The sequence below is a fragment of the Rana temporaria genome, chromosome 1 (assembly GCF_905171775.1).
Source record: "Rana temporaria chromosome 1, aRanTem1.1, whole genome shotgun sequence".
In the NCBI taxonomy this organism is placed as follows: domain Eukaryota; kingdom Metazoa; phylum Chordata; class Amphibia; order Anura; family Ranidae; genus Rana; species Rana temporaria.
Genome location: NC_053489.1, coordinates 311,264,591 through 311,286,386, shown reverse-complemented (window position 1 = coordinate 311,286,386; position 21,796 = coordinate 311,264,591).

The window sequence follows — 21,796 nt, the reverse complement described above, 5'->3', positions numbered from 1 at the left end:
GCCCCCAGATACCGGCCCCCACCCTAAGTGAATGGATATGGGGTACATCGTACCCCTACCCATTCACCTGGAGGCAAAAAGTTAGTTAGTAAACACACAACACAAGGCTTTTTAAAATAATTTATTATTCTGCTCCGGAGGCCCCCCCTGTCTTCGTTATTAGCTCAATTACCAGGGGGGGGCTTCTTCTTCTTCCACTCTCCGGGGGTCTTCTCCGCTCTCCGGGGGGGGTTTCTTCTTCCGCTCTCCGGGGGGGGCTTCTCCGGACTCCGGGGGTGTTCTTCCATCTTCTCCCCTCTTCCGCTGTTGACTCGGCGAACCCCGGTTCTTCTGCAGATGTCCGGTGCCTTCTTCTTCAGCGCTGGCTGCCTGCTATCTTTGTGTGTTAGCTCAATTTCTAACAGGCAGCCAGCACGGTCTTCTGTGACGTCAGGGTCTTCTCTTCTGTTCTTCTCCCCTCTTCCGATGTTGCCTCGTCGCATCTTGTCGCTGTAATGATGGAAGCGCGCCTTGCATCCCATTTATATAGGCATCACCGTCCCATCATGCTCCGGCAGGTACCCACGTGGTGGGTGCCTACCCACGTGCACCCACCACGTGGGTACCTACCGGAGCATGATGGGACGGTGATGCCTATATAAATGGGATGCAAGGCGCGCTTCCATCATTACAGCGACAAGATGCGACGAGGCAACATCGGAAGAGGGGAGAAGAACAGAAGAGAAGACCCTGACGTCACAGAAGACCGCGCTGGCTGCCTGTTAGAAATTGAGCTAACACACAAAGATAGCAGGCAGCCAGCGCTGAAGAAGAAGGCACCGGACATCTGCAGAAGAACCGGGGTTCGCCGAGTCAACAGCGGAAGAGGGGAGAAGATGGAAGAACACCCCCGGAGTCCGGAGAAGCCCCCCCCCCCGGAGAGCGGAAGAAGAAACCCCCCCCGGAGAGCGGAGAAGACCCCCGGAGAGTGGAAGAAGAAGCCCCCCCTGGTAATTGAGCTAATAACGAAGACAGGGGGGGCCTCCGGAGCAGAATAATAAATTATTTTAAAAAGCCTTGTGTTGTGTGTTTACTAACTAACTTTTTGCCTACAGGTGAATGGATAGGGGTACGATGTACCCCATATCCATTCACTTAGGGTGGGGGGCCGGTATCTGGGGGCCCCCTTATTTGAGGGGACTCCCAGATTCCGATAAGCCCCCGCCCGCAGACCCCGACAACCAATGGCAAGGGTTGTCGGGAAGAGGTCCTGTCCTCATCAACATGGGGACAGGGTGCTCTGAGGTGGGGGGGCCCGCAGTGCGCCCCCCTGCCCCAGAGCACCCAACCCCCCCATGTTGAGGGCATGCGGCCTGGAACGGCTCAGGAGGGGGGGGGCGCTCGCTCGTCCCCACTCCCTTCCTGACCGGCCGGGTAGCGTGCTTTGGATACGGGTCTGGTATGGATTGTAGGGGGACCCCCTACGTCGATTTTTCGGCGTAGGGGGGTCTCCTTAAAACCCATACCAGACCTAAGGGCCTGGTATGCTCCTGGGGGGTGAACCCATGCCGGTTTTTTCTTTGAAAATTGGCATGGAGTTCTCCCTCTCAGGAATGCATGCCGAGCGACGCTGTAATTTTTTATTTTTTTTTCCCCGACGCAACTTTTTTAAGCCGTCGCGATCCTCAAAACTCGGCGTAACGTAACTTCGCGCATGCGCAGTACGGCCGGCGCGGGAGCGCGCCTCATTTAAATGGGACTCGCCCCATTTGAATAGGGACGCCTTGCGCCGGCGGAATTTTAGTTACACAGCCTGAAATTTCTAGATAAGTGCTTTGTGGATCAGGCACTTAGGTAGAAACTTTAAGGCAGTGTAACTTAAATGGGATTTTTTTAAGTTACGCCAGGTTTTTGTGGATCTGGCCCTACATGTACGGAAGCTCATCACAAAGGTCTAATAGACAAAGATACCCTTGAATATCTTATTCCAAAGTTCCCCCGTCTTCCTACTTTCTATGCACTCCCCAAAACCCACAAAAATCTACAGAGACCCCCTGGGCGACCTATTGTCTCTGGCATCGGTTCGCTCACAGACCACGCTAGCAAATTTGTCGATGCTTTCCTGATGCCACATGTCATCAGCCTTCCGTCCTTTATCAGAGACACGTCGGATCTGTTGAAACACATTGAGGGGACCCAAGTCCCTCCTGACGCCCTGCTCGTGGCCTTAAATGTGGAGGCTCTTTACTCCAGCATCCCCCACGAGCAGGGTGTCAGGATGGCTGGCTCCTTCCTCCATGAACAGGATAACACCTCCTGGCCCCTGATGGATTTTGTTTTACAGTTGTTATTATTTATATTGACAAAAAACCACTTTACCTTTAATGACGAATTGTTTTTGCAAACCCAGGGCGTGGCGATGGGCACCTCCTGTGCCCCAGCCTACGCAAACCTATACTTAGGTGCATGGGAGCAGTTTCTCAATGCTAGCGATATGTACAGTAGGTTTATGGATAAGATATTGCTATGGTATCGATTCATAGATGACCTGCTCATTATTTGGACAGGTTCAAGTGAATTGTTACTTGAATTTGTACAGATGCTTAATGTAAACGAATTTAATTTGAAATTTACGGTTGTGTTTGATAAGAGTCGGGTCCCCTTTCTGGACCTGACTGTCATCAAACAGGCCAATGGCATACTTTACACAGACCTATATAGGAAACCTACAGCGGGCAACACCTTATTATACGCTTCCAGTGCCCACCCAAAACCCCTTATTCGAAGTATCCCTTTCGCCCAATATTTGCGGCTACGTGGAAACTGTACATTGTCAACAGATTTTAAGAGACAGGCAGATGAACTACGCGATCGTCTCCTGGCTCGTGGCTACACCCACACCAATTTAACCTCTTGACCACCGCCCCATGTCAAAAAGACGTCCTCCTTTTTAAAGTTGAATATCTCGATAACGGCAGCAGCTGCTGCCACAACCGAGACATTCATCTTTTCAGGGGGCGGTGGTGTACACGATAACGGCGGTCTCCGCGGCGGATTCGCCGCGAGATCGCCGTTATCGGTGGCGGGAGAGGGGCCCACCCCCCTCCCGCCGCTCTCCCGCGCCCTCCGCCGCTTACCGGAGCCGTCGGTAGCGGCGGAGGGGATCGGATGTGTCCGGCAGCTGAGCGGGGACGGGACTGAAGGAGAAATCTCCTTCACCCGTCCTCATAGCTCTGCTGGGCGGAAGTGACGTCAAAACGTCAGTCCCGCCCAGCCTCTTAAAGAAACATTTTTGTTTTTGTCATTTGAAAAAATTACATTTTTTTTTTTATTTTTTTTTTTGCATTTAAGTCTAATTATGAGATCTGAGGTCTTTTTGACCCCAGATCTCATATTTAAGAGGACCTGTCATGCTTTTTTCTATTACAAGGGATGTTTACATTCCTTGTAATAGGAATAAAAGTGATCAATTTTTTTTTTTTTTTTTTCAGTGTAAAAAATTATAAAACTAAATAAAAATAAATAAGAAAACCCCCAAAAAAATTTTTAAAGCGCCCCGTCCCGACGAGCTCGCGCGCAGAAGCAAACGCATACGCGAGTAGCGCCCGCATATGAAAACGGTATTCAAACCACACAAGTGAGGTATCGCCGCGATCGTTAGAGTGAGAGCAATAATTCTAGCCCTAGACCTACTCTGCAACTCAAAAAATGCAACCTGTAGAATTTTTTAAACGTCGCCTATCGAGATTTTTAAGGGTAAAAGTTTGACGCCATGCCACGAGCGGGCGCAATTTTTAAGCGTGACATGTTGGGTATCATTTTACTCGGCGTAACATTATCTTTCACAATATATAAAAAAATTGGGCAAAATGTATTGTTGTCTTATTTTTTAATTAAAAAAAGTGATTTTTATCCAAAAAAAGTGCGCTTGTAAGACCGCTGCGCAAATACGGTGTGACAAAAAGTATTGCAATGACTGCCATTTTATTCCCTAGGATGTCTGCTAAAAAAAAATATATAATGTTTGGGGGTTCTGATTAATTTTCTAGCAAAAAAATTGTGATTTTCACATGAAGGAGAGAAGTGCCAGAATTTACCTGGTGGGCAAGTGGTTAAAGAAGGCCTACAACAGGGCATGCCTTCGATCCAGGCATTCCTTGTTGTATGATCCTTCCAAAAATACAAAGAAATGTTCTCATGAGTCAGTACGATTCATTACAACATATTCAGCCAACCACAATGAACTGCGCAACATACTACAAACCCATTGGCATATCATTGCCGAGGATAACATCTTAAAGAAATATGTTAAACAAAAGCCTGAGATGGTGTTCCGTCGAGCCAGTTCATTGAGGGATCGACTGACTCAAAGTCACTACACCACAGAACATACGACCGATACATCACCCCGAGGCACCTACAAATGTGGCAACTGCCCAAGATGCCCCTGGGTGATGGAGGGACAACATTTTTTGTTGCCTAATGGTCGGGAATTTTACCCCCCCTTCTCTGCCAATTGTGGCACTAAGGGCATTATTTACCTTATGAGTTGTATCTGTGGAGCTTTTTATGTGGGGAAGACTTTCAGAGAATTTCGGCAACGGATGGGTGATCACCTATATGATTCCGATGTAGGCAAACTAACCACAGTAGGACGCCATGTGGGATTATACCATCGATACGATCTTTCTGTTATACGTTTTTTTTTTTTGTTTTGGAAGTAATCCCCCAAACTAAACGGGGGGGGGCGATTGGAACAGGGCCATCCTACAGAAAGAATGCCTGTGGATTGAAGATTTAAATGCCATGAGGTTCCCAGGATTGAATGAAGTTAGTTCTTACAAACCATTTCTACGTGAACATTAATACATGTACCTTCTGAGAGAATGGCCCTGCACCAACCCATTGTTCCCCTAATCCCTTCCTTTTTTCCCTTCTCTACCCCCCCCCCTTTTTTTCTATATATATATTCTTTTTTGAGATATATATATTTTTTCCTTCTTCCCCTCCCCCTCCCCCCCTGCCCTCCCTGTGTATTGAAATTTCCCCTCTCCCATTTCCCAATCGTATTCCCCGCATCCAAAGGCTGCAACCATGGCCCGATGTGTGGGCTATCTGGCCTCTGAGCCATGACATAGATGGGACAATGTGATAGTTTTGTTTTATATAAATTTCTGTTCCCTGTTTTGATTTCAGAATGCTGAGCTCTGATGCAGTTTTCTAGGCAATATGATGGATAAATCTCCCATCAATTATATGTATTGAGTAATCTTTACTCCTATCGTTGTAATTGTTTATTTAAATGTCTCTGTACAATGTTTCTTTTCCCCATTTTCCATTTGCAGCATGCCTTTGGAGTTCAACCTCCCTGATTGGCCGGTCCAGCCTGGTGCCCGGCCCCTCCTTCGTTACTGGCGCATGGAGTGTCGTCCCTAGCAGGGAGCACCAACCACGGCTCCCTGTTTGCAGCCTATGACCTGGCGTCATGCCATTGGGTCTGCGGCTGCACACCCATGCACTCACGTGCAGGGGTTGGTGGGACGTTGGACGGCGGCGGCGTCGCAAATTGATGACGTCACACGCCGTCCAGGGATCCTTACAAAAGCGGCTGAGACAGCCGTTTTTGTGAGTTAGCACGGACGCTCTCCCTGGGGACACACGCCGACGAGTACCAGCCACGGTAAGCCAGACTGCCACCCATTTACCCGGCCCCTGTTTTGATTGCCTTGCTGCATGATTAACCGGCTGACTTGCTTTCTAACTTCCTCAGCTGGAATTAGTGCTTCTTACTGCCCATATCTTGGCAATACAGCACACCATACATTTGGCTGACAGATACTGTCCTTTTGTGCCCCAGTAAAATTGAGTATCTTTCATACAGCAATGGTAAGGACCCATCAGGGTCTACCTATATAATTTTTATTTGTTTGCTTGGTGATCGGTCTCCTTAATTCTTGGTTTCCTGGATATTCTTTGCACCTCCTTACAACACTGTACGTCCCACTCTCACTTTGGTTACTTTGCATGAACTCACAACAACAATCATTATTTATCACCCCAACTTTCTTATTCCCCTTTGTGATACATTTGCCTATATGTCTCAGTTTACTGCTCCCTGCTAGCCATATGGGTAGAGGTAGAAAGGAATTTCATGTGTGATTCATTCCTCTGACAGGTTATTGACATGCTAATGTCCCCTCACTATTCTAAAGGTTAATTGATCTATTGTGTTGTGTGAAGAAGATCTGTGTTTACCCTTAAAAGATGAGTATTGTATCATCAGGCTAAATGATTAGAGAAGTAGTATGTTAATTATTCTGATTGCTTCAGTGTATTAATTAACTCCATTGATGTCTTTATCTAAAGAAACGTGTCTGCATGGTCGGCTCCGACTTGACTCCTATAATCTGTATGGGAAACCCCACTGTGTGAGGGGGGGGGCGTTCCTAACAGGTTGTAACCACATATAAGCTGAGTTTTTGTGTCAATAAAGTGTCTTGGTTCCAGCATCCAGTCTTGACTCATGTGTGGGGGATCCTGTGATGTTCTTGTATGGAGAGGAGGGTATGCTTGACGGGGATATCATACCGATACCGTCACAATTGGTTGGTAGCAGTGGGATTTTCCCTTCTACTCTCCTTTACACCCGGGATTCCAAGCAGACACTGGAAGAACTACTGGAAGTTCGTGGAAGGATTGCTAGCAACAAAACCGAGCGGGTCATCATAGCAGAATCAATGGAGCTAGACCAGGAGGACAGGATTGCAGCAACGCCAGCAGTACAAGAGATGGAGACACCAGTGATTCAGGAAGAGGAATCACCAGCCAACAAGCTAATGAGAGAGAAGCTAGCTTGGTTCGGCCCGAACCCAACGCCGGATGTGGTGCTGAAAGTGATGGACCTGTTAGTAAACGCAGAACTACAGGAGGCTAAACAAATAAGAGATGCAGAACTACAGTTAAAACTGGCAGCAGTCCAACCAGCAGCCGCACATTCTCCAAACAGTGAGTACAGCACAGCAGACGCAAAGAAGATTCCGTTTAGCGCTTTTAAAGCTTTTGATGAAAAGGACTGTGAGATTGATAACTTCCTGGCGGATTTTGAGCGACAATGTAACCTGCACCGAATAGCTAGAAGAGAGTGGGTTGCAATATTGTCAGGCAAAGCTTCTGATGCTTTCCGGACCGTGCCAGATCAGGATATCCATAGCTACGCCCGGGTTAAAGAAGTGCTCCTGGCTCGTTATGCAGTAACCCCAGAGTCCCACCGACAGAAGTTCAGGGACTCACGCAAAACCACGAAAGACTCTTATGCGGAATGGGCATGCCAGTTGTCCCGGTCGGCCTCTAACTGGGCTAACAGCAGCCAGGCCACCACCGCAGAGGACATTTTGCAACTAATGCTCCTGGAGCAATTTTACAATCACATCCAGACGGACGTCAAGGATTGGGTGAGAGATCGCAGGCCCATGACTCTACCAGAGGCCGCTAAGTTGGCGGATGAATATGCAGATACTCGCAAGACGAACCAGGTCACACCACGGGTACAACCTCCACGACCAACGGTGCCCTCACACCCACCAGCCGCTAGATACCAACCTCCTAACAGACCGGTGACATCTAGCCCTCGCTATCCACGCCAGGAGGGCAACGAACAACGCTGCTTCCGGTGCAAACAGCTGGGTCACTTCAAGCAGAATTGCCCCATGAATGACAACACCAGGTCAAATTGGTCTCAACCTGGGTACCGCCCACCAGCAGCAGCCCATTGTGTAGACTCGGCTTGGGATCCCCAGGAGCTGGGTCGGGAAGAACCATTGGGCACCCCTTATGAAGCCCTCATGGTACAATCTGCTATTACGGACAACAGGGAACACCATTGTCAGCTGGTCATGGGCTCCAGCCCTGAGCCGGAGGGGCCCTGGAGGGAGCTGGGCAGAAAGAGGCACCGCCGGCCACCCTTCAAGAAGAAGAGGTCCTGGAAGCCGTATAACAAGCTGACCAGGGAGGAGAAGAAGCGACTGGAGGAGAGGGAGTCGCAGCGGGCGTCCCAGATGCGGGCCGAGATATTCGCCAAGGGCCCACCGGTGGCCCCTTACACCACCACCCAGTTCCTGATGATGAAGGACCATGTGGAGAGCCTGCAGGACATGAGCAAGCAGGAGCTGATCCGTGAGTACATGGAGCTGGAGGAGTGCATAAGCCGCATGGAGGAGGAAAACAACCACCTGAGGTCACAGCAGGCTGACCCCCCCAGGCTCCATGAACTGGAGATGGAGCTGGAGAAGCTCCAAGAGGAGAACTGGCGGCTGCGGAGGGAGCAGGGGGTGGCTGACCTTATGGGGCTCTGATTCCCCTTCCCCCCCCCCGGACTCTGAGCACCAGTGCTACAGCATTTCAACAAATATAACTTTTTCTTTTTATGAATCTCCTGTGATTGTCACTTCAGAGCCATAACCTGCCCCCTCCCATAGCGGGACACCTAGACGGCGGCGCACAGACCCATTCGCTGTCTTCACACTGACTTCTGGTGACTTTGCAGATCGCACAAAGACTTGGGGACTGACCGGCGTGTGATCTGACGACCCGGTGACATACCTGAGTCTGAAGCAGTTGCCAAGGGAGGTCAGTCATGCCAAACGGAGTTAACCTCGGACTAAAAGCTCTGAACCCGTCAACCCTACTGGACCAGGGAAGGTCCAACCGGGTTTGCCGGAGCAGGGAGCAAAAGGGGGGCCATTGTGATACATTTGCCTATATGTCTCAGTTTACTGCTCCCTGCTAGCCATATGGGTAGAGGTAGAAAGGAATTTCATGTGTGATTCATTCCTCTGACAGGTTATTGACGTGCTAATGTCCCCTCACTATTCTAAAGGTTAATTGATCTATTGTGTTGTGTGAAGAAGATCTGTGTTTACCCTTAAAAGATGAGTATTGTATCATCAGGCTAAATGATTAGAGAAGTAGTATGTTAATTATTCTGATTGCTTCAGTGTATTAATTAACTCCACTGATGTCTTTATCTAAAGAAACGTGTCTGCATGGTCGGCTCCGACTTGTCTCCTATAATCTGTATGGGAAACCCCACTGTGTGAGGGGGGGGGCGTTCCTAACAGGTTGTAACCACATATAAGCTGAGTTTTTGTGTCAATAAAGTGTCTTGGTTCCAGCATCCAGTCTTGACTCATGTGTGGGGGATCCTGTGATGTTCTTGTATGGAGAGGAGGGAATGCTTGACGGGGATATCATACCGATACCGTCACACCCTTCACTTCCCCCTCCTCCCCACTTCCTCCCTCCCCCCTTTTCCTCCCCCTTCACTTCCAACGGATTAATTTAAATTCCCCCCCCCTTTCCCCCCCCTTTTACCCTTCCTTCCCCTTCCATTCCTTCTTTCCCCAGCCCCTGTTCTTCACTCCCCACCCCCCCCGCCCCTTTTCCCGTCCTCTCCTCCACTATCTGTTTACCTTTTTCAACACAATTACTTTTATCCCATCATTACCAACACAATTCACCCTCACGAGCACGTCACCATACACACCCACCCTCCCCCTCCCCCTTCCCCCCCCTCCTTTTCTTTTCACCTCCTGCTGCTCTTTCTTCCCCCGCCTTTCCCTTCTCCACTTATTTTCCCTTTCCTTCAACTTCCCGTCACTCTTTCTCCCCCCCCCGGTTCCCCCCCCCCCCCGCTCCTTTCCTTTTTATTTTTATTTTTACTTTCTCCCCCCCCCTTTTTTGTTTCAATAAACCCCCCCCTTCCCCCATTCTTTCTTTTCATTCACTCCCATTATATCTGAGTGTCATCCTTTATGTCTCTCTTCATCTTACCTCTAATAACTTTCCTTTTTCTTTCCCCTTCCCCCCCCACCCCCTCCCTTCCCCTCCCTGCCCCTTCCGCTTCCTATCTCCCCATTCTCCTTAATTCATTTTTGTCACTGAGATACACCACCCTCACGCATCCAATGGTGACCCCCATCCCATTAATTAATTGATCACTTCGCTGCATATAAATTCATCAATCTTATTCCTCAATAGAGCCCGTTCTAAATAAACATATCCCCCTCCTTGCGCCATAGAAGGTTTCAACTGGGTTCCGGGCTCGATCAATTGACCAGTCTGGGTGAGTTCTCTACTCCATTATAAGGCATGCCGCTTGGATTATGTCATACAATGTTTACAATTATTGTATAAACCTGCTTGTATATTTATATGTTTTATGCATATCTTGTAGATAAACCCCCTCCTGAAGAAGCGGTACACTACCGCGAAACCGGTCGAGGCGATCGACTCCTTACATTCAGACATAGTTTGTGTATAACTTACTGATGTGCAATGTGGGGATTGTCTTTAAATGTTGTTTTATGATACTTGTTTTATGTTCAATAAACACTTGTTATTTTTTACTATACCGTGTCCAACCAGTGCCGTGAATAGTCCCCCCCAAAATCCCCTCCCCCTTTCCCTTGACCTAATCAGTGACAAACGTTCGGCCTCAAGCAGCCAATGGTGTCCTAATTATTTGGGTCTTTTTATTTTACGTGTTTCGTATTGTGGCATCGATCCCCAAGTAGAAGACCTGTTAAGAGTTGGTGACTTAAAACATAATACAAGAAATGCTAAAAAGGTAGTGAAATCAAGAACAGAATAAGGACTGTTAAGAATGTTATTTGTGTAGCAGTACAGTAAGGCTGCCTGTAAGACTAAGCCAGGGGGTGTATAACATGGCAGAGTTTCTGATGGTGAGCCATGAGTCTAAGTAGTTATGCCCGAGCATGTCTTAACCCAATTGAGTCACTGCGATCCCTTTCTGTGGTGTCCAATGGGGAGCATGAGAGGAAGTCTATCGTCATTTCAGCAGGTTCAAGGGCCAACCTGGGACACCGATAGGTTTGCCGGCTTAGGTAGAATCCTCATAGCGTCAAGGTTATTATACCTGGAGTGTTGTCCCGGTCTGTGTGGTGGCAGGATGAGCCTTCGATCGAAAGTTGTGCCAGAGGGATTGTTAATTAGATACCTCCAGTGCCGGGAGGGCGAGCAGGGTGGAGACATACATGGCAGTGATATTTTTCTGTGTGCTGCCACCCCTCGGCACGGGAGGGTTGAATCCCAACCAGGTGGAATGTAACGGCTCAATGCTTTCCCCTAGAGCAGAGAACCAGCCTGTCAAGTCTAGGAAGGAATTGCCGATAGGTTCCGTGACAAGTCACATTCTGGTATGCAGCTTTTGAGGCTTCCCTAGGAGGCTCAGTCCTTAGGGTTCAATTAGGACTATAAGTCGTGATGACCTCTCCGTGGGCGTGGGAGATTTGCCCATGTTAGCCTGAATGGGTAGCGGTAGTCAGCTCGTCGATCAGGGTATGATAATTTGTTGGCCGGAGAGGTAGAGGATGTCCGAGTGGATCTTCCGTTGCCAGTGGACAGGGCTGTTTCCTTCCCTCCTCCTCCCCTCCCCCTCTGCGGGAGCTGCAAGCTGGCAGGGAACTGTAAGTGGTTCACTGCCACCTAGTGGCCGAAATTCAGGTCGCCTCTATGGCAGATGTAAAGTCTTCCATTACAGATCGAAAGTTCAGTGCAGGCTTCGGGGGATAGAGCATGCAGGTCATACTGTGTAAATTGAAAGGGTCATCCCTGGGGAACTAAGGGATGAAGGAACGAACCAGACAGTCGTTTGAGAATATTAAAGACACAAAAAAAAAAAGAGGAAAAAAGAAAAAATAAGGCATAATTTTGTACCTCACATCTTGGGGCTCTTAGCAGCCGGTGAGTTGTGATCACTCCAGCCCGCATTTCTTCTGGGAGTGCCTTGTCTGTAAGGAGATTTAGCTGGGGATGGACCTTGTCTGGGTGGATGGTTGTTAATTTCTGGTGGAAGGCGGAAGTCTGCGTACCATTCCGGTAGCTCCACCGGAGCAATTTGTAGGGCTTCGTAGAATCTCTGGAGGTCATCGGGGGTCTTGAGCATATATTGTCTGCCATTATAGGTAGTTTGAAGTGCGAATGGAAATTTCCATCTGTACAGTATGTAAGACCTTTTCCTCTTAGCACGTCCAACAGCGGGCGGAGAGCTCTCCTGTTTTGCAGCGTTATGGGGGACAGGTCCTGGAAGAGCTGGATTGTGGTTTCGTTGAAGGTGATCTGGTCATTCTGCCTCGCTTTTTGTAAGATATCCTCTTTCAGGGTGTTATTTGGAAGGCAGCAAATGATGTCCCTCGGGGGGTTGTCATCCGGAGCTTTAGGACGGAGGGCTCTGTGTGCCCTGTCGAATTCGATGGGAGAGGCCTCGGGCCTATCTATGAGGCCGTTGAAGATGGAGGTAAGGGTGGGCTTGATCTGGTCAGGGGTGATGGATTCGGGGATCCCCCTCACCCTTATGTTGTTTCTCCGTCCCCTGTTGTCCAGATCTTCCAGTTGTCTATTCATGGCTATGAGATGGGCAGAGTGTGCTGTAGCGATGTCATCCAATCTGACTAAGGCCCGGTCCCTCCGTTTGCCCGCCCTGTCGTGTACTGCCATCTGCTCCGAGAGTCTCAGCAATTCAGATTTAATGTCTGTGATGGCTGCCGCAAATGAGTTCTTAATGTCCGCCGCGATGTCGGTCATAATGGCATAATTCAGCGGGTGGTCATGCGGGATGTTACCCCTGGAGGAGCCTTCAGAGGCTGGGAGAGAAATCTTGTCGTCCTCCATGTCATCTCTGTGGTCTGCGCTTCGTGTCGGCGCCATCTTGGGGCTTTTGCTGCTCCCGCCGAAGCTGAATCTCACTAGGTTTGCCTGGGTGAGTTTGCCTTTTGGGGTGGTCTTTGAGCGCAAGGAACGGTTGTGGGGTCCTTTCCTTGCCAGATTGGACATTTTCAGCCGATGAAACCGGGTTGTGTTAAGGCAGATTTCTCCCTGGAACACGGAGCTCCTCTAGCATGCGACCATCCACATCGCGCGCCAAGCCACGCCCCCGGGTTTGTTTACATGTGATCGCTCCGTCATTGGACGGAGCGATCACGTGGTAAACGGCCGCTATCGGCGGTAATTTGCCGTGATCCGCCGGGTCCGGAGGTCACGGACATTCCTGTGTGCGCGATTCTGGGAGGATGTTATATAACGTCCTCCCAGAGTTAAGCAACCACCTTGCCGCCGTTATTTGACGGCGGCTGGTGGTTAAGTGGTTAAAGTGAAGGTGTGTGTCATACACCAATAAATACGGTATATCCAAATAACAAGCCCGGTTAATCTCTTTCACCACACAAAGGCAAGATAATTCTTGTTGGGCAGTGTAATTAGTGCTCGGATGAACACGCTTAGACCAAATTTTAATGGTTTAAAGAATGTCAGGCAAAATGGTCGGCCCTCAAACATGTTCACTTCATCAAATCTGGCCCGCTTCGAAAAAAGTTTGGACACCCCTGCTGTAGTCGAATCTAAAACTTCGGCAAAGCTACACTGGGAAAGCCTTATAAACCGCAACTACCATAACAATGGCATCAAGCCCTTCAATGACCATTAAAAGTCTCCAGATGCATAATGCACTGGAAAACCGTACAAAAGTGTCTAAATAACTGGTACCTGACACCAACCAAACTGGCAAGGATCTACCCCTCTATATTACCTACCTGCTGAAGGGAATGTGGACCCCTACATATCTGGTAGACTTGTCCCCAATTAAAGCCCTTCTGGTCTACCCTAACTGGATTTATCTCCTCTATCCTTTCAACGTTTCCTTATCTCCGCAAATGGTCCTCTTAGGTATAGACTTTGACCACTGGCCCCCTCGGGCCCACACCATTCTATCCCATATCTTCATTGCCACACGTCTGGTTATTGCTAGAAACTGGAAAACCCTAAAACCTCCATCTATCACAGAAGTAAAACGATCACTAAACAACCACTGTTTAATGGAATAGATGTATGCCAGGGCCCACTTGTCCCTGCATTCCTAAAAAAGTGGAAATCCTGGCTTGCCCATCCTAAATGCTCACCCTTGCCTTGATTCACTCTGTTTACTTTAATGCCAAATCTCAAAACCTAACAGGACCATGTGCTCTTTTACCCTTATCAAGTGTACAGTCCTACACCTTGTTGTATTACTTTGTTTAAAAGCCTAAACTACCACAACATGCCTCGTATACCTGCTTGTTGTGTGTACCTGCTTTCTAACTACCTGTTGCCATGAAAAGTCTTGTTGACTCTATCACTTTAATACTTAAATAATCAAAGTTAATTACCCCCCCCCCCCCAAAAAAAATAATAAAAAAAAAATAATCAATGTTAAAAAAAAATGTGGAACGTTTTTTTTTTTTTAAGTGTGTTTCTTGGACGCAAATTAAGTTGCATCACAGTTTTAAGGATCCTTTTCATAGGGATTCCCTTTTAGCGGGATGGTTGAGCCCCCGTAGGTGAAAGGAGGTCACTGTGAGTACCATAGTTTATATAACAGTTTTGAAGCTTTTGTTATCTAGGGCAGTCAAGGAGGTAAAAAGTCCAGAGTGCATCAGATCTGCATTTGTATATTGATGATTATCGCATATCTGCATTCCATTTCATGAAGTAGGCGAAGGATGTCATAAGCTTCAAGCCCCATACACACTATCAGTTTTCCTGCAGGATTTTGTCTTCGGGTTTACCAAAACCATATAGTGCAAGGGCCTGCCTGATTGCATACAAATTGAAAGTCTTAAGGTTTGACCTCATATTAGATGGTTTTGGTAAACCTGAAGACAAAAACCTGCAGGAAAACTGATAGTGTGTTTGGGGCTTTAGACTTGGAACCAACATTGAGCAAGAAACGGCAAAACGGGGACTAAAAAACATATACGGTTGAGCATCCAGAGGCGGAGCTCAGGAGATGGCTGCCTGAGCTGTGAGCTCCGTCCCAGCCTTCCACAGCGGCGCCCATAACAGCGCTCACAGTGATTTCACACTCCCCAAAACGCTACAGCAGACCATAGGGAGACCAGGGAACACCCCCATATACTTAAATTTTTATTTTAGGTGCTTTTGGGGCCATAATCTTTCATTCAAATGACTGGAAAATCCAAAATGGCCACCGTACCTCAGCTCTCAGCATCCAACTAGTCCACAATCCAATTTGTGGAACAAAGGGAAAGCAAAGAAAATAGAGGACAATGGTCCCACCCGAAGGCGTGAAACTTACTATCTGTCCACCTTAACTCACTAAAGGAAAAAAAATGTTTTGCTGAAATGACTGTTTACAGGGTATAGAGACATAATAGTTAACTGATTCCTTTTAAAACTGATTAAAAACAGATAAAAATCAATCATATAATGTGCCTGCAGGTTAGTTTTACTTTTAAACTGGTTTCATGTTCCTGTGAACTACAGAGAGAGACACACAGAACAAAAACAAACAAATCCAGGGCAGTGTTTTGTTTTTAAAATTAATCTGATTAAGTTTTAGACACACAGTAGTGACAGCTTAGACCACCGTCAAAAGCTCCCAGTACTGTGGTTATAAGGAGCCAGACAAGCAGGAAGTGTGGAGATCACCGCAGAATTACAGCAACTTCAAAGCAAAAACGAACAATAAGGACATGAAACCAGTACTGCAGTAAGGTAAAGGAAGCTATTTAGCTAAAAAAAAAAATCCTTTAGTGATCCTTTAATTTTACCTTGGTCCTAGAGTCCAAGTACTTTTTTTTTTTCTGGTGTTCCTCCATCTTATATCTTATATTACCTAACATGTCCCCCAGGATTATTGCATGGTTTTCAATTGTTATGTTTCTTCACTTTTACAGTTATGAGTTATTTTTTGGGGGGGGGGGTGGGGGACATATCAATGCTTTCAGCTTACGGATTACAAAGCTGTGTTGCTCATTGACCGCTTCTTAATTTTTCTTTTTAGGGCGCCCTGCAGAGGGTTGGCACACATGTGCCTCTGCCTTTCCCTTGGAGACCAGTAGGCCTCTGAGGGACAGGTTGTCTGCGCCCCTAGGGCCAGACACTTATTGTTTCTAGTTACAAGGCTCCGGGAGGTTATCTCCCTTTCTGGACCCTGGTTTTTTTTTTATGCTAGGAGATTTTATTTTCTTTCTCAATATTTTCTCTTTCTTTCTTTTTTCTACCTTTATTGTACATCTCATTGCCTTAACATGCCTGGCTTGATTATGTATTATAGATTATATATTGTCAGTCTCATCCTTGTCTTGGAGTAGCCTACTGTCCTGTGGAAGGAGATCCTGAGATCAATCCTAGACGGAGGACTTCTAAAGGTGAGTGGGGACGACTATGATGGGTGCATCCACCTTGGCTTCCATGGCTAATACCTCACAATCCACTCTTAAACTTGCCTCACATAATGTTCAGGGGCTAAATCCTCCAACCAAAAGACGAAAAATCCTTGACCACTATAAATCTTAAAAAATAGATGTTCTCTTACTACAGGAGACACACTTTCCAAAGCGGTACAATCCCAAATATATACATCCGCATTACATAAAATTTCACTTAGCCAATGCTGAAACCAAAACCAAGGGAGTTGCAATTCTTTTCTCTAAGCATTGTAAATTTGTGAAGACTTTTGAGTATATCAATCCTGAGGGAAGTTATTTAGGCATTGCACTGACAGCGCGTATAGAAACTCTTTACGATCACAACTACCCATCACTATATAAGAAATTGGAAGATGATCTTAAAAACTGGTCTAAGCATGAATTATCCTGGTTAGAAAGAATAAACTCAATAAAAATGACCTTACACGAGAATTCTCTACTATTTCAGATCACTCCCCATTCCAATAAAAAATTTCACTTAAAATTTCTTCAGAGCAAAGTCCTCAAATATATCTGGGGTACTTCAGGGTTTCGTATATCACAGAACACACTTTATCGTCATAGATGTAATGGAGGTCTGAGTCTTCCAGACTTACACAAATATTTTATAGCAGCAAGACTAGCACAACTCTCCTCGATATACTCAAGGTCTGAGAAACTGGATTGGATCAAGATGGAGAATCAAGCAGTACCCTGCTTCTCTCTTGATTATCTTCTATGGAGGTCACCCCAGTGGTGTATTTAGGTTTTGTGCTGCCCTAGGCCTGACTAAACTTGTGCACCCCTAATTTAAATATGACCCACCCCTTCCTGTCAAAGCCACACCCCTTTCGTTTTAAGACCCAGCCTGTCATCTTCATGGGAGGAAGACAGAGGGACGCCGTGGGAGAAGGACGCTGTGGGATGAGGACAGAGGGACGCTGTGGGATGAGGACAGAGGGACGCTGTGGGAAGAAGACAGAGGGACGCCCTGGGAGAAGGACGCTGTGGGAAAAGGACAGAGGGACGCCATGGAAGAAGGATGCTGTGGGAAAAGGACAGAGGGACGCTGTGGGAAAAGGACAGAGGGACGCTGTGGGAAGAGGACAGAGGGACGCCGTGGGAAGAGGACAGAGGGACGCCTTGGGAGAAGGATGCTGTGGGATGAGGACAGAGGGACGCTGTGGGAGAAGGACGCTGTGGGATGAGGATAGAGGGACGCGGTGGGAGAAGGATACTGTGGGAAGAGGACAGAGGGACGCCGTAGGAGAAGGACGCTGTGGGATGTGGACAGAGGGACGCTGTGGGAGAAGGATGTTGTGGGAAAAGGACAGAGGGACGTCGTGGGAAGAGGACAGAGAGGGATGTTGTGGCGGTCAATAAGGCCTAAAGAATAGGATTGGATTGGATCAAGATGGAGAATCAAGCAGTACCCTGCTACTCCCTTGATTATCTATTATGGAGATCACCCCAGTGGTGTATTTAGGTTTTGTGCTGCCCTAGGCCTGACTAAACTTGCGCACCCCCTAATTTAAATATGACCCACCCCTTCCTGTCAAAGCCACACCCCTTCCTTTTTAAGACCCACCCTGTCATCTTCATGGGAGGAAGACAGAGGGACGCCGTGGGAGAAGGACGCTGTGGGAAGAGGACAGAGGGACACTGTGGGATGAGGACAGAGGGACGCCGTGGTAGAGGGACGCTGTGGGAAGAGGACAGAGGGACGCTGTGGGATGAGGACAGAGGGACGCCGTGGGAGAAGGACGCTGTGGGAAAAGGACAGAGGGATGCCGTGGGAGAGGGACGCTGTGGGAAGAGGACAGAGGGACGCCGTGGGAAGAGGACAGAGGGACGCCGTGGGAAGAGGACAGAGGGACGCCGTGGGAGGAGGACTCTGTGGGATGAGGACAGAGGGACGCTGTGGGATGAGGATAGAGGGACGCGGTGGGAGAAGGATGCTGTGGGAAGAGGACAGAGGGATGCCGTGGGAAGAGGACAGAGGGACGCCGTAGGAGAAGGACGCTGTGGGATGAGGACAGAGGGACGCTGTGGGAGAAGGATGCTGTGGGAAAAGGACAGAGGGACGTCGTGGGAAGAGGATAGAGAGGGATGTTGTGGCGGTCAATAAGGCCTAAAGAATAGCAGGCTAGGCACTTCCTAATGACTCAGTCTCTGGAAATAGTAATGGATAATGGCCAACAGGCCCTCTTACCAGACCCAGCGAAATCGCAACAGTGATCCCTCTGGCTGGACTTTCGCTCACTCTGGGTTGCCCGGGGTGACTCTAGTCAGTAGTGTAGCATGCCTGTATCCTGGCTGTGGCTCGGTCTTTCTCCCCCTCTGGTGGTGCGGTTACAGCGTGGCTCCCTCTCTGGTGGTGCGGGCACAGTGTGGCTCCCTCTGGTGGTGCGGGTACAGCGTGGCTCCCTCTCTGGTGGTGCGGGTACAGCGTGGCTCTCTGGTGGTGCGGGTACAGCGTGGCTCTCTGGTGGTGCGGGTACAGCGTGGCTCTCTGGTGGTGCGGGTACAGCGGGGCTCTCTGGTGGTGCGGGTACAGCGGGGCTCTCTGGTGGTGCGGGTACAGCGGGGCTCTCCGATGGTAGGGGTACAGTGTGGCTCCCTCTCTGGTTTCCCCCAGGCCCCAGCACGGTATTCTCTTTTTCTCCTCTTATAACACCCCCTCCTCCCCTCTAGCAGTGTGCTTGCTTGGTGTCTATGGACACACTAGGGCGGAAACTACATTTCCCATGATGCCCCCAGAGTCTTCTGATTGGGCTTGCAGAAAGGAGAGGGGGCGGCGGGGTAGATACAGACAGCCCGCAGCTCTCCTCTCCCTGTTACAGCGCCGCTGCTCTATTTGCCAGAGAACTCGGCAGCAGGGCTGTGACAGGGAGAGGAGAGCTGCGGGCTGTCTGCATCTCCCCCGCCGCCCCCTCCCTTTCAGTAAACCGAAGGGAGAGAAGAAAGAAAGCGGCTCTAATTGAATTTGCCGCGCCTCCGCCCAGCCACGCTGTTCTCCACTGTAGGCGGCTCCTATTTAAACTGCGGGAGGAGAGCACAGGGCTTGGGTGCCATTTTCGCGAGGGGGTGCGCCGGCCGGCCTGCCTTCCTGCCTGCCTAAGCAGTAATAGTGGCCCTGCGTGCGGGAGGAGGGTGCCAGTGCCATTTTAGTGCGGGGGCGGCAACCGGCCGCCCCCCGAAAAGTGCCGCCCTGGGCCTTGTCGGCCTAGGCCAGAATACATCCTGGGTCACCCAAGAAACGACCACCCATAATGTCACCTATTCTGTCTCAATTCTTTGCTCTATGGGACAGATTCAGGTGTCATCAGGCTCTTATTTCCACAGGCCATCCTCTAATTCCTTTATTTAATAACCCGGATTTTTCTCTGGGATTAAATGTGGAAGAATTCAAATGGTGGACAGACAGAAGTTTATACCACATTGGAAACTTCACCGTTTCTGGGAGTCCTATAAATTTCAATTACTGCACCAAAAATTTTTAACTAATGGGAAGGCGGGCCTGAATTTGTAGGAGTCGGGGGGTTCATAAACCCGCCCTCCTTTCTCCTTCCCCCCGGCCGGACCTTCTCGTTTTCGACGTGCACGTCGGCGTGACGTCATCAGCAAGCGACGCATCGGCTCCACGCGGCGGAGAGGCGGCTCGTTCGGCTCACGGCTCCTCGGCTTCACGGCTCCTCGGCACTTTGGCGCCCACGGCCCCATCGACTCCCACGGCAGGTTCGCAGGGCTGATTCCTTCTCCTCGCTCGGCCGCTACTTGCAGGTATCGAGGCGAGGTGCATTTCTGGCAGCACTTGTCACATCAATCAGAAAGGGGGGGGGGGTTCTGTGGCTCTCCAGCGGTATGGCAGGTGAGGAGACCTTGGGGGGGGAGGGAGGGGGGGGGGGGTCCTGTGGCTCTCCGGCCCTGTGGCTCTCCGGCCCTGGGGCTCTCCGGCCCTGGCTGCATGGAGGTGAGGGGACCTTGGGTGGGAGGGGGGGGTTTCTGTGGCTCTCTGCATGGTTGGTGAGGAGACCTGGGGGGGGGGGGCGCTGCTGTGCTCAGGACAACCAGGGGTTTCTGCAGTGTTTACTTTACGGCGGAGACCTTTTTCATCCATAAAATTCATGCCTTTTCATTCCCTGCGTAGGATGTTTCTGTTAAAGTACTCCATGTGGTTAAATTTATGTCATACATGTGTCCCAGTTAGGAGATATCTCTTGATCCTCCGCATCCCTACAAGCGGCAGCTGATGAAAGTGTTTTGCTGGGACAGAACCCTATAGGGTGTCACTCTGAGGTCCTGGTCTCCCTGGGGTGAACCACTCCAGGTGAACGAAGTACCTTTTCCAGGTAAGCCAGCCGAGCGCATGCGTTCGTACGCTTTTGTTACGCCAGTCGTGGCACAATCTCCATTGTCGTTTGTTATCTCTCGCAGCAATATTGTCATGTTGATACATGTCTATTGTTTTCCTTCATGGCTTTCGTTTGTTTTTCTTCTTTCTTTTTCTCTGTTCCAGGACTGTTTCGTGCAGTCTCGTTTCACGTAAAGTACAGGGTTCGTGTCAAAAACTGTTGCAGTGAGTGTCAGGCATATCGTTTCGTTTTTTGCAATTGTTCACGCGCAGGGTGCGGGTTCCACGTCACTCAGCGGTCGCAGGTGTCACCAGCAGAAGGTGGGGTGGGTTTCCGCAGGTTTGGGGGGGGGGGGTTTTGTCGCACGGACCTTTTTTCTGCTAAGGGGGGGGGGGTCGTGGTTCCACCAGGGAGTCATTTTCCACAACGGTGGGCTGGTACGGTTTGAGATGTTCATTCTTAATTGACTTGGTTGGTGGCAAGTTCTCCTCAACCGGCTGGTATGGGTCACCTTCTCCGTTTTTCATGCTTCACGTGGCACTTCGTTGTACACTCGTTGTACCTGGTTCGTCCAGGGGGGACTGACGCACTTCAGTCCTTTACGTCTTTTGTTACAGGTACCAGACGCAAGGTTCCTGTTAGGTGCAGGACTTCCGGTAAAGGTAAGCCGGGTTCCGGGAACCTAACCTGATCTGTCCCCGGTCATCAAGGGTTTGCCTGCCACTGAGGGTCACCTAAATCGTTTAGGTTGTAACGGGTTGAGTTGTTTCGTTTTTAAATGACTTGAGCAGTGGCAAGTCTACTCACCCGTTCGGATCCTTTTTCATCACCCATATAGTTACTCAGCAGCTCCTAAAGCGTTGGGACCTGTCTCGTTTCAAGGTCCTAGGGGGGGGGGGCCTGAGTGGTTCGTTTTTAATTTGTCTGCGTCGGCAGATGGCTCGGCCTTCCCAGTGGGGGGGGGGGGGGTTAGGTTTAGGTTTGTTCCGATCCAGGTTAGTTGGGTTCAAGAGTGGGGGGGGGGATTAGGCGGTGTTTTTTTTTCCTTATTGGTCTGTGAAAGGCTCCATCACGGTGTTTTGTTTTCCATCAATTTTCAGGGCATGTCGCAAGCGGCGGATATCGAGGAGTTCGTCTCGGGTTCCCCTGCTTCAGCTAGGGGGTCGGCGAGGGGGTCAGATCGGGGCGCCACGCCTACCTTGA